Raw genomic sequence first — 11,862 nt, 5'->3', positions numbered from 1 at the left:
ATACATGTATTTAAATATACACACACACATACACATATATATGGTTTTGCAAATGTATTATACATACATTTTTATAAATTCCTTAATTCACTTAACAATTTACTATGAACATGTTTCCATGCCAGTAAACATTTTTCCGCACTGCCATTTAACCAACTTTATGGATTTATCCCCTACTAGACAGTAATCAACTTGATATATCTGGTCCAATGGTTTATTCCAAGTGAGGATAAACACAGCAGGCCTCAACAAATACCTGTTGAATGGATGGTGTTATATTTAAATCTCTAAGTATATCCTTGGTGATTTTCACTGGATGCATTTTTTTTCAGGCCTAATGTCTCAGTAGGGGCTCATTCACCTTTGAGTGATAGACAGCTACCTGAGCTACCTCAACTACAGAAGGTGAAAAACATTGACAAAGAAACAAGAGTCAGGAGCTGGACCTCCTGCGGGACAGAAATCAGGAAGCCCCCACTCTGGAACTCCACTGGAATCCTTGCCTGCTCCTCTATGCGCCCAGCTTTATTCTGGTCTCTCAATACAGATCAGTTTTCTCTGCTCTGTGGACAAGCAAAGCTGTGACAGAACTAGACTCTCAGCTTACATATTTTTGTTCAAGCAATGAACGGAGTAGAGCTAGCACCTCTGAGTTCCATCTTGACCGTTATAGGAGAGAGAATCTGGGTCAGGGTCCATACTGGGTTCAGTCTTCTCTTAGCAGGGAGACAAAACAGAAGGGAAGGGAAATATGTCAGTGAGAAGGGACGTATCTGAGAAGGAGGATCATGAGCCACTTATGTTAGAAGTAATTCAATATAATTAACCCCAGGTGTATGTCTTGGAGAACAGCAGGAATGAACAGGAGAGTAGATGCTACTAGAATTGAGGCATACAACAATTTTCCACAAGCATTTCCAGTAATAACGTATCTGATGGCTTTGTGTCTCAAAGGGCCTGACCTCTGCAGAAACGTGAAACAAGTCAAGTCAGTCATCTGTGCTGTGCCAACTTCGATTTCAGAGTCCTTCTCCCTCTGCTCAGTTAGCCCCCTTTCTCCCTGCCAAGCACAAGCCCAAACCACTACCCCCCTTCCCCTGGAAGCCTCCCTCCAACTCTCACGAAATAATATTCTGTTCCCTCAGAACTCTGTTCTCTCTCTGCAAATTTAATACGCAAGGTCTTTACTAAGTTAGCAACTGCAGTGACTTATTTACATATACCTCTTCTCCTTCCAGAAAGGATTAAGGGCAGCTTATGAAGATACCTAAAATAAAGGAAGATAGCTTAAGTGAAAGTAGGAAAGAAAAACAATGGTAGGAACATAAAATGAAGCCAGGGATAAGGCTAATTTTAAAAAGGTTTCTTTCTACCCATAAAGTCCTATGAGTTTTCTGTGAATAGGTTATTAATTTGGCTCAACATCTAAGTAACAATAACTAAAAGAGAAATCTAATCAATTGACCAATTCATAGTGTTTGAATGGTATAAACAGACCAATTGCTCGAAAGTAATTCTTAGAATTAAGACTAAAATAGAACTGCTCTTATGATCCTACGAAGTTTAATACCATTAAAAAATGCCCTCATAAAGATAAGCTTATTCAGGCCTCAGTATAGCTGATAATATCACAGCCAGGGCTGAGGTAAAGGGTCAAGCCTGCTAGGCATTTACCAAGGTTGTTACTTTACAAGAATCATTAAAACACCGTCTTCAACAAATTGGAAACTCAGTGCCAGTCAACTCAGATTTTTACCCATGACTTCATGTGTATCTGGTAAAACACAAGTTGAACTTACCAAATGCGAATCTGCTGAAGAAAACTGCTCTTGGGTCAAAACCACACCTTATCTCTAATTCAGTTTAGTCTGTTGTGGTATCTATGAGTAAGTTCTTTAGTACAGGGGTTCCCAACCCCCAGGCCACGGACCAGTAGTGGTCCGTGGCCTTTTAGGAACCAGGCCGTCCATAAGGAGGTGAGCAGCGGGCGAGTGAGGGGAGCTTCTTCTGCCGCTCCCCATTGCTCCCCATCGCTCACATTACTGCCTGAACCATCCCCTACCCCATCCGTGGAAAAACTGTCTTCCATGAAACCGGTCCCTGCTGCCAAAAAGGTTGGGGACCATTGCTTTAGTACACTTACAGTTGAGACCAGCCATCTCTCAGAAGCTTGAAGCTGAAATTCTGAATCTGAATAATTCATGGCCTTGGTACATATACTGGGAAGGAGCGATTTATTTTATTCACATGTTAAATAATTTAACATACCTCCCAAGAAGCTAATTCCAAAAATTGCATGTAATAAGTACATTTCATAAATTCCTTATTTTAAACAGGAAGTCATTTCTATTTTATTTCCATTATTAGGAATCATTTTTTACCATCTCCACTAAGTATTAAAAAATACTTTTAGGGCTTCCCTGGTGGCGCAGTGGTTGAGAGTCCGCCTGCCGATGCAGGGGACACGGGTTCATGCCCCGGTCCAGGAAGATCCCACATGCCGCGGAGCAGATAGGCCCGTGAGCCATGGCCACTAGGCCTGCACGTCTGGACCCTGTGCTCCGCAACGGGAGAGGCCACATCAGTGAGAGGCCCGCGTACCGCAAAAAAAAACCAAAAAACAACTTTTAAAATATTGGTTTGATGGAGTGTCCCATGACCGTCTTACCTAGGGTTCACACCTGTCAGTCTAGACCTGATTATATCAATGCTAAATTCAATAAAAGAAGCTTGGGCTTCCCTGGTGGTTCAGTGGTTAAGAATTCTCCTGCCAATGCAGGGGACATGGGTTCAAGCCTTGGTGCAGGAAGATCCCACGTGCCGCGGAGCAACTAAGCCCGTGAGCCACAACTACTGAGCCTGCGCGCTAGAGCCCGCGAGCCACAACTACTGAGCCCACTCGCCACAACTACTGAAGCCCACGCGCCTATAGCCTGTGTTCTGCAACAAGATAAGATGCCGCAATGAGAAGCCGCTCACTGCAACAAAGAGTAGCCCCCTCTCGCCACAACTAGACAAATCCTGCCTGCAAGATTAGACAAGACCCGATGCAGCCAAAAATAAATAAATAAAATAAATAAATTTTTAAAAATTAAAAAAAAAATTAAAGAAGCTCTACAAGAGTACTGATGACTTAATGTGCTGCCTCTCCCAGAAGAATTTCGATTAGCAGAAAGAAAAGAGATTCCTATTGTGTAAGTGCCTCTGTATCCATTTATTTACTAGTGCTGAAGTCTAGATAAGATATAACTTGCATGATCATATATTACTAACCAAGTGGGAATCTACTTCAGAAAATCATTACTAGCTGGTTGGATCCCCAACCCCCCCCCCAAAATGCACAAACAAACCAAAAAGCAGACCAAATGGACAAAAAAACAATGCAAAGAGAGCCTGGAATATCAAGCGACAGTTTTTACCACTCCACATTTGGCTGTGTAATTGGGGTCAGTATTTAATGCCTCCGTCTTCAAGGAAGAAGTAATCAACACTAATCATCCCTTTATCCTTTACAAACTTCACAAACACCTTGTAAGGAAGGATAGTTATCATCTTAGAAAGAGTTCTGATTTCTTTGAAGACTAATTATATTTAAAAATTCAAGGGGGTACAATAAAAGTAATAATCCACAGAGAAACTGAGAGTCCAGAACACTAGCTTCATGATCTCACTAATAAAGTCTGCCAATAGGAAAATATGAACTCCTTCTGGAAGAAGAATAACTTCCCAAATTTTTCAAGAAAATTTTGCCAACTGGTCCTAGTTTGCACATAAAGGAGTAAAAATAAATGTATTTAGAAAAGTATCTGGGATGAAAATACCTGAATCTTCATCCCTAAAAGAATTTTAGGGCCCCTCAAATCTTTTGATAAGTCTACTGCTCTCCTGAGGTGTGTGCCTGTAGTAACATGTCCTATGTTCATATAGCAAATGCTGAGAAGAAAAATAAAAACATATGTGGCTGGGATTTCTTTTTTTAAGAAAAGAAAACCATATTTAAGGTTTCCTGTCCAGATGCATCAGTGAGACACATCTTGCTTGTCTGCCACTATAACATCTGGTCATGGTGCACAATTTTATGTGAACCGACAGATTCCTACCACAGGAGGAAGGAACTCAAGCTCCTGAATAGGGAGTTAATTGATGCCACAAAGTATATAAAGGTAGTTTAGGATGATATTTTTCCCCATTTAAGTCTTTTAATTTAATGTTAAATCCATCATAGTTCTTGTTTGGATAACAGGAAGAGATAAATGTGGCACTTTGAGCCCAAACTTGAGTGCTTGAGTATTTTGAGCCCTGTCTCAGAGTCATTTAAGCAAATAAAGAAAATGTCTCTGCTCTATTCTTCCCTTTCAAACTTGTTTCAATAGGCTAATATCCACACTGTCCCTACAGGGTGTTTTGTTTCTAGGCTATGAAGGTTAATGGTGGGAAAGATCACAACTGAGTGTTTTAAATCCTAGGCTTTGGAGTCAGACAGACGTGAGCTGACCTCTGCTTACTGCGGTATGACCTTGGGCAAGCTACCAAATCTTACTAAACTTTGTAAAATGGGATAAATAATAGTACCTATCTCATAAGGTGGTTGTAAAAATTAAATGAGAAAAATCATATGAAGTGCTTAAATGGTCCTAAGAACACAATACATTACTGATTATACGTTAGTTTAAAAATAAGAAGCTGCTAATGGGGACTTTTCTCCCAATAAAGGCAGACTATATAACTTGATAATAACTGGGAGACTGGACAAAATATACTTTAAAAAAGTTGCCTGAACACATCAGAAAGCTATGGGGGTAACACCTGGAAGAAGCAAATTCAGAGAGCCTAGCTTTGGGGGGCCTTTTTCCCCAAGGGATTTCTTCTAATTCTGGAAGTGGTAGCTGAGAACCGCAGAAGCCAAGCAGAGCTTTTGTCAGCTTCATGGAGTTAGGGGGACAAAAATTGGAGTTCAAGAACTTCCAAAGGGAGAGGCTTTGGTTGGAAACTAGGAATAACGGCCAACTTGAAACAGGTCCTTGTAGTGATAGAGGCCTAGTTTCAAATTATCCCAATCACAAGTATTTATTACAGTGATCTGGCATTGATAGGGTCCCTACCTGCCTGCAATAATATAAATACTCCCTGGGGGAATAGAAAATCATTCTGTGCTTCACGTCATTTCTATGATTTTTCATACATCATGTCTGGTGCTCAATCAAAAATAACTAGACCTCACCTCCTTCTTGGATAATTCAGTTCATAATCCATTAGGTAGGGCCTAGCAAAATAGGTGTGTTTGAGGGTGATGGGGCATTAGCACTGGGTGATGGAGACTAAGCAGGGTGAAGAAGGCACCTACGAAGTAGGGAGAATGATGAAGATGATGGGAGACAGGTTACATGAAGAAGGAAATTACCCAATATATTAACATAATGAAGATGGTAGGAACCAAGTTTCTCCTGTCAGAGAAGAGAATTATAAATATAGAAAGAAAGAAAACTAGAGTAAGTCCTCTGGTGATGGATTAGAAGAGGGGGGAGGGCTCAGTGTGAACTCATGTTTTTCAATATATATAGATTGATACAGAAATAAGTATGAATATAAATGTGAACACCCACACACACATTCTTTAGTTCTGTCCAATGAGAAGGCCTAGGAACAAGACACCCAATATTATTGAGTACAACTGGCACCCAGGTCTTATTTTCTAAATTCCAGTGTCCACTGAAAGGAACCAGAGTTCCTTGGAAAAATGGTTAATTCCAAGTTTACTCAGAGAAAGGACAAGCTGAGTCTGGACTATCTTGTTGGGCCATAAAGTATAGAAGTGCTCAAATAATGAGGGGACATGTCAAAAGACAGAAAATGTATCAATTTTCTATTGCTACATAAGAATTTACAACAAACTTAGAAGCTTAAAATAATACATGTTTATTATCTTATAGTTTCTATGGGACAGGAGTCCAGGGACCAATTATCTGAATTCCCTGCTCAGGGTCTTCCAAGGCTGCAATTAAAGTGTCATCTGGCCTGTGTTCTCATCTGAAGGTTTGACTAGGGAAAGACCTACTTCTAAGCTGCCACAGGTTGTTGGAAGAATTAATTTCTTGGCAGCTACTAGACTGAAATTTAAGTTTCCTGCTTGTGACCAACATCAATTCCTAGAGGATCCCTGTCATTCCTTGGTATGTGAACTACTTCCTTCATGGTAGCTCACTTCTTCAAGCCAGAAGGAGCATGAGAGCAGTCTGCTAGGAAGCCAACAAAAACTTGCCACCAAAACAACCTGGCAGTAACATTTCAAGAAAGAAAAACTACAGGCTAACCGCACGCATGATTTGGAGATAAGAATCCTAAACAAAATAGTACTAGTAAACAGACTCCGACAGTCTATAAAAAGGATAATACACCATGACAAAATTAGATTTACAGAACTGCAAGATTGATTTAACATTCAAAAACTGACTGATGTAATTTATCATGTTGATAGAATAAAAGGCAAAAAACTCCCCATATGATTATCTCTAGAATGTGTAGAAAATCTTTAGATGATATTGAACATCCATTCATGAAAAATACTCACAAGCAAGCTAGAAATAGAAATGGTCTTAATTTGATAAAAGGCTATCTACCAAAAAAATCTATTACAAACAACACACTTAATGGTGAAATATTGCAAGTATTTTCTCTGAGATTGAGGAGACAATTATACTCTCTACTGCTATCAAACACAAGATGTTCCAAACCAGTTTAATAAAGTAGGAAAAACAAATAAAAAATATACAATTGAAAAGGAAGAAACAAAACCTGTTATTCAGAGACAATATGATTGTTTATAATGAAAATCCAAAAAAATCTACAGATAAATTATTAGAAAAAATAAATGAGCTTAGCAAACTTGCTGGATACAAAGTAAAATTTTTAAAAATTAATTGATTTTTACATTCTGGCAACAAATGGAAAACAGAAAATTAAAAATTTCTATACACAATAGCAAATACGAAAAATCAAATACCTGGGAATTAATCTAACAAAAGTTGTGCATGACTTCTATACATACATACACACACACACACACACACACACACACACATTACTAGAAAACATTTAAGAAGACCCAAATAGAGGAGACCTTCAAGATGGTGGAAGAGTAAGACGTGGAGATCACCTTCCTCCCCACAAATATATCAGAAATACATCTACATGTGGAACAACTCCTACAGAACACCTACTGAATGCTGGCAGAAGACCTCAGACTTCCCAAAAGGCAAGAAACTCCCCACATACCTGGTTAGGGCAAAAGAAAAAAGAAAAAACAGAGGCAAAAGAATAGGGACCTGCACCACTGGGAGGGAGCTGTGAAGGAGGAAAGATTTCCACACACTAGGAAGGTCTTTCGCAGGCAGAGACTGCAGGGGTCGGAGGGGGGATGCTCCGGAGCCGCGGAGGAGAGTGCAGCCACAGGGGTGCAGAGGGCAAAGCAGAGAGATTCCCGCACAGAGGATCGGTGCCGACCGGCACTCACCAGCCCGAGAGGCTTGTCTGCTCACCCGCCGGGGCGGGCGGGGGCTGGGAGCTGAGGCTCGGGCTTCGGAGGTCGGATCCCAGGGAGAGGACTGGGGTTGGCTGTGTGAACACAGCCTGAAGGGAGCTAGTGCACCACAGCTAGCCGGGAGGGAGTCCGGGAAAAAGTCTGGAACAGCCTGAGGCAAGAGACCATTGTTTCGGGGTGCACGAGGAGAGGGGATTCAGAGCACCACCTAAACGAGCTCCAGAGATGGGCACAAGCCGCGGCTATCAGCGCAGACCCCAGAGATAGGCATGGGATGCTAAGGCTGCTGCTGCCACCACCAAGAAGCCTGTGTGCGAGCACAGGTCACTCTCCACACCTCCCCTCCCGGAAGCCTGTGCAGCCCGCCACTGCCAGGGTCCCGGGATCCAGGGACAACTTCCCCGGGAAAACACATGGCGCGCCTCAGGCTAGTGCAACGTCACGCCACCCTCTGCCGCCACAGGCTCGCCCCGCACTCCGTGCCCCTCCCTCCCCCCGGCCTGAGTGAGCCAGAGCCCCCGAATCAGCTGCTCCTTTAACCCCATCCTGTCTGAGCGAAGAACAGACGCCCTCAGGCAACCTACATGCAGAGGTGGGGCCAAATCCAAAGCTGAACCCCGGGAGCTGTGCGAACAAAGAAGAGAAAGGGAAATCTCTCCCAGCAGCCTCAGCAGCAGCGGATTAAATCTCCACAATCAACGTGATGTACCCTGCATCTCTTGAATAACTGAAGAGACAATGAATCATCCCAAATTGAGGCAGTGGACTTTGGGAGCAACGATATATATATATATATATATATTTTTTTTTTCCCCTTTCTCTTTTTCTGTGTATGCTTCTTTGTGTGATTTTGTCTGTATAGTTTTGCTTTTACCATTTTTCCTAGGGTGCTGTCTCTCCGTTTTTTAGGGTTTTTTTTTTTTCAGTATAGTTTTTAGCGCTTGTTATCATTCGTGGATTTGGTTTTTGATTTGGCTGCTCTCTTTTTTTTTCTTTCTTTTATTACTTAAAATTTTTTAATTTTTAATAATTATTTTTTATTTTAATAACTTTATTTTCTTTTTTTCTTTCTTTCTTTTTTTTTTTTTTTTTTCTCCCTTTTCTTCTGAGACATGTGGCTGACAGTCTTGATGCTCCGGCCGGGTGTCAGGTCTGTGCCTCTGAGCTGGGAGAGCCAAGTTAAGAACATTTGTCCACCAGAGACCTCTTGGCTCCATGTAATATCAAACGGCGAAAGCTCCCCCAGAGATCTCCATCACAACGCTAAGACCCAGCTCTACTGAACGACCAGCAAGCTACAGTGCTGGACACCCTATGCCAAACAACCAGCAAGACAGGAACACACCCCCACCCATTAGCAGACAGGCTGCCTAAAATCATAATAAGGTCACAGACAACCCAAAACACACCACTGGACGCAGACCTGCCCACCAGAAAGACAAGATCCAGCTTCAGCCACCACAACACACACACTAGTCCCCTCCACCAGGAAGCCTACACAACCCACTGAACCAAACTTAGCCACTGGGGGCAAACACCAGAAACAACAGGAAGTACGAACAAGCAGCCTGTGAAAAGGAGACCCCAAACACAGTAAGTTAAGCAAAATGAGAAGACAGAGAAACACACAGCAGATGAAGGAGCAAAGTGAAAACACACCAGACCAAGCAAATGAAGAGGAAATAGGCAGTCTACCTGAAAAAGAATTCAGAGTAATGATAGTAAAGATGATCCAAAATCCTAGAAATAAAATGGAGAAAATACAAGAAACGTTTAGCAAGGACCTAGAAGAACTAAAGAGCAAACAGACAATGATGAACAACACAATAAATGAAAATTAAAATTCTCTAGAAGGAATCAACAGGAGAATAACTGAGACAGAAGAACGGATAAGTGACCTGGAAGACAAAATAGTGGAAATAACTACTGCAGAGCAGAATAAAGAAAAAAGAATGAAAAGAATTGAGGACAGTCTCAGAGACCTCTGGAACAACATTAAACGCACCGACATTCGAATTATAGCGGTCCCAGAAGAAGAAGAGAAAAAGAAAGGGACTGAGAAAATATTTGAGATTAGAGTTGAAAACTTCCCTAATACAGGAGAGGAAATAGTTAATCAAGTCCAGGAAGCACAGAGAGTCCCATGTAGGATAAATCCAAAGAGAAACATGCCAAGACACATATTAATCACACTATCAAAAATTAAATACAAAGAAAAAATATTAACAGCAGCAAGGGAAAAACAACAAATAACATACAAGGGAATCCCCACAAGGTTAACAGCTGACCTTTCAGCAGAAACTCTGCAAGCCAGAAGGGACTGGCAGGACACATTTAAAATGGTGAAACGGGGCTTCCCAGGTGGCGCAGTGGTTGAGAGTCCACCTGCCAATGCAGAGGACACGGGTTCGTGCCCCAGTCCAGGAAGATCCCACATGCCACAGAGCAGTTGGGCCCGTGAGCCATGGCCGCTGAGCCTGCGTGTCTGGAGCCTGTGCTCCACAACGGGAGAGGCCACAACAGTGAAAGGCCCGCGTACCACAAAAAAATAATAATAATAAAGTGGTGAAAGGGAAAAACCTACAACCAAGATTACTCTACCCAGCAAGGATCTCATTCAGATTTGATGGATAAATTAAAACCTTTACAGACAAGAAAAAGCTAAAGAATTCAGCACCACCAAGCCAGCTTTACAACAAATTCTAAAGGAACTTCTCTAGGCAGGAAACACAAGAGAAGGAAAAGACCTACAATAAGAAACCCAAAGCAATTAACAAAATGGTAATAGGAACATACGTATCGATAACTACCTTAAATGTAAATGGATTAAGTGCTCCAATCAAAAGACATAGACTGGCGGAATGGATACAAAAACAAGACCCGTATATTTGCTGTCTACAAGAGACCCACTTCAGACCTAGGGACGCATACAGACTGAAAGTGAGGGGATGGAAAAAGATATTCCATGCAAATGGAAATCAAAAGAAAGCTGGAGTAGTAATTCTCATATCAGACAAAATAGACTTTAAAATAAAGACTATTACAAGAGACAAAGAAGGACACTACATAATGATCAAGGGATCGATCCAAGAAGGAGATATAACAATTGTAAATATTTATGCACCCAACATAGGAGCATCTCAATACAAAAGGCAAATGCTAACAGCCATAAAAGGGGAAATCGACAGTAACACAATCATAGTAGGGGACTTTAACACACCACTTTCACCAATGGACAGATCATCCAAAATGAAAATAAATAAAGAAATACAAGCTTTAACTGATACATTAAACAGGATGGACTTAATTGATATTTATAGGACATTCCATCCAAAACCAACAGAATACACTTTCTTCTCAAGTGCTCAAGGAACATTCTCTAGGAGAGATCATTTGGGCCACAAATCAAGCCTTGGTAAATTTAAGAAAATTGAAATTGTATCAAGTATCTTTTCTGACCACAGTGCTATGAGACTAGATATCAATTAGTGAAAAAATCTGTAAAAAATAAAAACACATGGAAGCTAAACAATACACTACTTAATAACCAATAAATCACTGAAGAAATCAAAGAGGAAATCCAAAAATACCTAGAAACAAATGGCAATGAAAACACGATAACCCGAAACCTGTGGGATGAAGCAAAAGCAGTTCTAAAAGGGAAGTTTATAGCAATACAATCCTACCTCAAGAAACAAGAAACATCTCAAATAAACAACCTGATCTTACACCTAAAGCAATTACAGAAAGAAGAAGAAAAAAACTCTAAAGTTAGCGTAAGGAAAGAAATCATAAAGATCAGATCAGAAACGAAGGAAACAATAGCAAAGATCAATAGAACTAAAAGCTTGTTCTTAGAGAAAATAAACAAAATTGATAAACCATTAGCCAGACTCATGAAGAAGAAAATGGAGAAGACTCAAATCAATAGAATTAGAAATGAAAAAGGAGAAGTAACAATGGACACTGCAGAAATACAAAGGATCATGAGAGATTACTATAACCAACTATATGGCAATAAAGTGGACAACCTGGAAGAAATGCACAAATTTTTAGAAAAGCACAACCTTCCGAGACTGAACCAGGAACAAATAGAAAATATAAACAGACCAATCACAAGCACTGAAATTGAGAGTGTGATTAAAAATCTTCCAACAAACAAAAAGGCCAGATGGCTTCACAGGTGAATTCTATCAAACATTTAGAGAAGAGCTAACATGTATCTTTCTCAAAGTCTTCCAAAATATAGCAGAGGGAGGAACACTCCCAAACTCATTCTATGAGGCCAGCAAAACCCTGATACCACAACCAGACAAGGATGTCAC

Source organism: Delphinapterus leucas, chromosome 1 (assembly GCF_059928025.1).
Source record: "Delphinapterus leucas isolate spDelLeu-1000000601 "Yukka" chromosome 1, BTC_Dleu_Yukka2, whole genome shotgun sequence".
NCBI classification, from domain to species: domain Eukaryota; kingdom Metazoa; phylum Chordata; class Mammalia; order Artiodactyla; family Monodontidae; genus Delphinapterus; species Delphinapterus leucas.
The sequence above is the reverse complement of the archived record's forward strand: the minus strand, read 5'-3'. Positions refer to the sequence as shown.